The following is a 6,000-nucleotide window of genomic DNA, read 5'->3' on the forward strand; positions in this document are numbered from 1 at the left end:
GATATTGACTATCTAGCTGATCTGTGCCCCTCATTATTTTATAGATCTCTAAAAGATCACTCCTAAGCCTCTTACACTCCAGGGAAAAAAGTCCCAGTCTATCCAGCCTCTCCTTATAACTCAAACCATCAAGTCCTGGTGGCATCCCAGTAAATCTTTTCTGCACTCTTTCTAGTTTAATAATATCCTTTCTATAATAGGGTGACCAGAACTGTGCACAGTATTCCAAGTGTGGCCTTACCAATGTCTTGTACAACTTCAACGAGACGTCCCAACTCCTGTATTCAATGTTTTGACCAATGAAACCAAGCATGCCAAATGCCTTCTTCACCACTCTGTCCACCTGTGACTCCACTTTCAAGGAGCTATGAACATGTACCCCTAGATCTCTTTGTTCAGTAACTCTCCCCAGTGCCCTACTATTAACTGAGCAAGTCCTGCCCTGGTTCAATCGACCAAAATGCATCACTTTGCATTTATCTAAATTAAATTCCATCTGCCATTTGTCAGCCCACTGGCCCAAGTGGCTATGCTCAACTGCCCCTTAATGTCAAGGGATGGGTAAGTGGGGTAAATACATGGTGTTATGAGGATGGGGCTTGGATAGAATTGATGTTGGTGCAGGCTCAATGGGCTGAATGGCCTCCTTCTGCACTGTAGGGATTTTATGATTAGACTAGGCTCTCGATTACCGGTCTGGTAACATAGTCATAGAGGTTGACACCACAAGAAGAGGCCCTTCAGCCCATCATGCCTGCACTGGCTATCAAGCATCTATCTATTCTAATCTTATTTTCCAGTACTTGCTCTGTATGCTGTGGCATTTCAAGTGTTCATCTAATTGCCTCTGAGTGTTCCCACCTCGACCACCCTGCTCCAGATTTAAAGAATGCCCTGTTTGTGAACAGAACTCCCACTCACCCGACGAAGGAGCAGCGCTCCAAAAGCTAGTGGCTTGAGCTACCAAATAAACCTGCTGGACTTTGACCTGGTGTTGTGAGACTTCTTACTGTTCTTACCCCAGTCCAACACCGGCATCTCCACATAAGGAAACCAACCCCAGTCTAAGTGGCCTCTCTTTCAAAGCTGAAACACTCCAGCCCAGGCAACGTTCGGGCGAACCTCCTCTACACCCCCTCCAGGGCCATCAGATCCTCCCTATAATGCGATGACCAGAACTGCGTGCAGTTTAAGAAACTACAAAATGTCCTGAATGTATCCCAATCCATCACACAAACCAGCCTCCCATACATTGACTCTGCGTACACTTCCCACTGCCTCGGGAAAAGCAGCCAGCATAATTAAGGACCCCACACACCCCGGACATTCTCTCTTCCACCTTCTTCCGTTGGGTAAAAGATATTAAAGTCTGAGGTCACATACCAACCGACTCAAGAACAGCTTCTTCCCTGCTGCTGTCAGATTTTTGAATGGACCTACCTCGCATTAAGTTGATCTTTCCCTACACCCTAGCTATGACTGTAACACCACATTCTGCACTCTCTCCTTTCCTTCTCTATGAACGGTATGCTTTGATTGATAGCACGCAAGAAACAATCCGTTTCACTGTATGTTAATACGTGACAATAATAAATCAAATCAGATGAAACCAGTACTCGAGCTGTGTGCTAATGAGTATTGTACACAGCCCCAACATAACATCGCCCTGATGCTGTTGTACTGATGACACTTTAAATATCGAGTACCCTGATTATTATTGTTACATTATACCTGCAAATTGCAGTGGGAAGAATCTGAATGGCTCAATAAGACGAGGAACAGGATTTGGCTTCTTTCCCCTTAGACTGGAGATTACTGCTGTTAAGTACTGGATGATTTCACACAGATATCAGTGGTGAGGCTGAAGATATTCTAGATCCATAGTTCATTTATACCAACCATTGAAAGTTAAGTGTGACCATGAAGGGTGACTGATGAGTACCAAATATACTGTCTTATGTTAGAGGGTAGCACAGTGGTTAGCACTGTTGCCTTAGGGATCCAGGTTCAATTCCCCAGCTTGGGTCACTGTCTGTGCAGAGTCTGCATGTTCTCCCCAAATCTGCGTGGGTTTTCTCCGGTTTCCTCCTAAAGATGTGCTGGTGAGGTACATTGGCCATGTTAATTTCTCCCTCAGTGTGCCTGAACAGGTGCTGCAGTGTGGCGACTTGGGGATTTTCACAGTAACTTCACTGCAGTGTTAATGTAAGCCTACTTGTGACACTAATAAATAAACTAAAGAAAGGGAAATGGTTTGGATCTAATGAGACACTTTCACTCCTGCTATGAATGCTGGGACGGCCAACCTTTCATATTTCTTCATAGTTACCTTACCTTTCACTGAGAATATAATGTCAGTCATCTCCAGTGGTGACGGGCTAGCGCTGAGCAGAGACTGGGAGAGAAAGTCATTGAGATGGTCTTTAAGGAGAGTGTAGTCACTGGGGAATGGTTTGAAAGTGAGGTGAGAGTGACAGCCGTTAACATCAAGGCTGCTTTTGACCGAGTGTGGCATCAAGGAGCCCCAGCGAAACTGGAATCAATGGGAATCAAGGGAAAAACCTCAACTGGTTGGAGTCATGACTTGGGCCAGTGGGCTGACAAATGGCAGATGGAATTTAATTTAGATAAATGCAAAGATGGTTGTGGTGGTTGGAGGGCAGTAATCTCAGCTCCAGGACCATCTCTGCAGGAGTCCCTCAGGGTTAGTGCCCTAGACCCAACCATCTTCAGCTTCATCAATGACCTTCCCTCCATCGTAAGGTTAGAACTGGGGACGTTCACCGATGTTTGCACAATGTTCAGCATCATTCGCGATTCTCAGATACTGAAACAGTCCATGTTCAAATGCAGCAAGACATTGGGCTGATAAGTGCCAAATAACACACGCACGACACAAGTATTAGGCAGTGAAATCACCAATGAACGAGGATCTAATCATCGCCCTTGATATTCAATGGCATTGCCATCGCTGTATCCCACTACCAACACCCTGCAGGTTGCCACTGACCAGAACCTGAACTGGACTATATATTACTGTGGCTACCAGAACAAGTCAAAGGCAAGGAATCCTCACCTCCCAAAGCCTGTCCACATTCCACAAGGCACAAGTCAGGAGTGTGATGGGATACTCTCCACTTACCTGGGTGGGGGCAGCTCCAACAACACTGAAGAAGCTCAACACCATCCAGGATAAAATAACCTGCTTGATTACCATCCCATTCACAAACTTTCATTCTCTCTACCACCAACAAGAAGTGTGTACCATCTACAAATCTACAGGATGCCCTGCAGGAACTCATCAAGCTTCCAAAGGCAGAACCTTCCAAACCTCAACCATCTAGAAGGACAAGGGCAGCAGCTACACGGGAACACCTCCTGCAGGTTCCTCTCCAAACCACTCACCGTCCTGACATGGAAATATATCGGCCGTTCATTCACAGTCGCTGGGTCAAAATCATCAAACTCCCTCCCTAACAGCACTGTGGGTGTACCTACACCACAGCAAAGCTTCAGGAGGGGCAATAAGTGCTGAACCAGCCAATGACACCCACAACCCCATTAGTGGGTAAGGAAGGTGGTACAGGATGAGGAGAGCTGGCTGAAGGGCCCTCCATTAATGGGGGGATGGGTGAAGACAGTCGAGCACACTTCAACCAATGATGAGTTGGGAAGTTGCAGAAAGTTCATTAAACTGAAGACAAGACTGCGGAAGGGGAAAAAAAACATCCTCCTGCCTCCCTCCCCTCTCCCTCACTATCCTCTCCTCCAAACACTCCTCAACCTCTCTCTCTCCCTCCCTTTCCATTCTTCCCCTGCCTCCCTCAACTCAACCTCTGGCTGCCTTCCATCTCCCTCCTCGCTATCCCCTCCACTCATCCCCTCCCTCTCCCTCACTATCCCCTCCACCCACACTCTCCCTCACTATCCTCCCCTCCACACTCACCCCCTGTCTCCCTCTTGCTGCCCTCCTGTGCTAGCTCTGGATTCCACAGGTGCAGTGAGGGAGGGAAGGAGCCTGAGATGCTTGATAGGACCTGCCTCACGGTCGGAGGGTCAGTCCCTGTCGGAGGGTCTGTCTCTGTCGGAGGGTCTGTCCCTGTCGGAGGGTCAGTCCCTGTCGGAGGGTCAGTCCCTGTCGGAGGGTCTGTCCCTGTCGGAGGGTCAGTCCCTGTCGGAGGGTCAGTCTCTGTCGGAGGGTCTGTCCCTGTCGGAGGGTCTGTCCCTGTCGGAGGGTGGTCTGGGTGGGATTGTGCCACTCTCTCTCAGGGAGAAGCTGCAATGCAGGAAGCTGAGAGTTGGAGTTCTTGGATTTAGTCACTTGGAGATTTCCCCTGCCGTTGAACCCTGCCTCCTGCCCTGTAATTACTCTGTTGGCCTCTCTTGGACATGCGCCATTACATACTCATGCGTATCATCAACTTTATTTCCTGAATGTTTACTTTTCTTGTATGTAATTACCCGAATTCCTTCAGTGCTTAGTAAACACATTCTGCGATGCAGTGGGTCTCGGGGTTACACTTACCGATTGTAGGCCTCCATCCATAATCTGAAGGTGTTACAGAGTGAGCTGGTGCGTCCACAGGCAGGCTGCGACTGGGAGATTCGCCTGGCTCACCCTATCCCTCTCTCCCTCTCCTGCTCCCTGCTCCTCTCTCCTGCCCCCAGTCTCTCCCTGTATCCTTATCCCCCGTTCCCTGTATCCCTATCTCCTTATCCCTCTCTCCCCTCCTCCAGATCCCTCTCCTAATGCCTCCCTGCCCCTCTCTTCTGCTTCCTGTCTCTCTCTATCCCTCTCTCCTATTCCCTGTTTCCCGATTCCTTTCTCTCCTACTCCTGGCCTCACTCTCCCTTTCTCTTGCTCCCTGTCTCTCCGTCCCTCTCTCCTGCTCCCCGTCTCTTCCTGACTCTCTGCCTGCCCTGTCCCCTGTTCCTCTATCTCTCGCTCCCTGTGTCTATCGCTCTCCCAATCCTTGTATCTCCCACAATCTCTAATGCCACCTAGGTCGGGCTCTCTCTCTCTCTCTTTCTCTCTCCCTCTCCCTATACTTTCTCCCCACCTGTATCTCCCTTATCCTAACTGTATCACTCACGCTCCCACAACCTGATGCACTTTGCGTCGCTTTTACTGCCTCTCGGTGCTTTGTCAATCCGAACCGTCTCCTCTCCCTCTCGTTCTCCCCAGTCCGTCTCCTCCCTCCCTCCACCTGCGTCCCCTCAGCCCTGGCTGTTTGCGTGCTGTACCATCCTGTGTCGTTCAGTCAGGAAGCACCTCACAGCGAAGGGCCCCAAACCCTACACCGGCCGAGGGAAATGACATCAGAGACGGCCGATTAACCTTGGTTGCCCGAGGGTGTGAGCGCAGATTACACTGTTCATACCAAACACTGCTCCAAGTTACAGTTTCAAACCAAACACTGCTAGGTGTGGCGTTGTAACCTGCTCAAAACACTACGCAGGCAGCGGGGGGGGACAGACTACGCAAACGGCATTTACCTTCTAGAAATTTCCTCAACTTTTTTGTTTGAAAGCTTGCCCGTGACGAGGTAAGGGATATCAAACCCAGAGAAATTCCCCAGGTACAGCGCAGGAACAGGAGGAGGCCATTCAGCCCATTGAGCCCACTCTGCTATTCAGGAAGGGAAGGCGATGGCCTTAGTGGTATTATCGCTGGACTATTAATCCAGGAACTCAGCGAATGTTCCGGGGGGACCCGGGTTCGCATCCCGCCACAGCAGATCGTGGAATTTGAATTCAATTAAAAAAAAAATTGGGAATTTAGAATCTACTGATGACAGTGAAATCATTGTCGATTGTTGGAAAAAAAACCCATCTGGGTCACTAATGTCCCTTTAGGGAAGGAAATCTGCCCTCCTTACCCGGTCTGGCCCACACGTGACTCCAGAGCCACACCAATGTGGTTGACTCTCAACTGCCCTCCAAGGGCAACTAGGGATGGGCAATAAATGCTGGTCCCAGCCAGCGACACCCATGTCCCAC

At 49.4% G+C, this 6,000-nt stretch overlaps 1 protein-coding gene across 1 annotated transcript in view; it reads right to left on the bottom strand.

Annotated features, from left to right (window-relative positions):
• The window catches only part of LOC145344342 (matrix metalloproteinase-21-like), a 35,937-nt gene extending 30,761 nt beyond the window's left edge, over positions 1-5,176 (bottom strand). The window contains exon 1 of the mRNA XM_080191501.1: positions 4,526-5,176. The gene's annotated coding sequence lies outside the window, so the exon portion shown is untranslated. The remainder of the gene's footprint in view (positions 1-4,525) is intronic.
• Positions 5,177-6,000: the final 824 nt, after the last annotated feature.

Source organism: Carcharhinus amblyrhynchos, chromosome 1, assembly GCF_965287045.1.
Source record: "Carcharhinus amblyrhynchos chromosome 1, sCarAmb.v2.hapA, whole genome shotgun sequence".
In the NCBI taxonomy this organism is placed as follows: domain Eukaryota; kingdom Metazoa; phylum Chordata; class Chondrichthyes; order Carcharhiniformes; family Carcharhinidae; genus Carcharhinus; species Carcharhinus amblyrhynchos.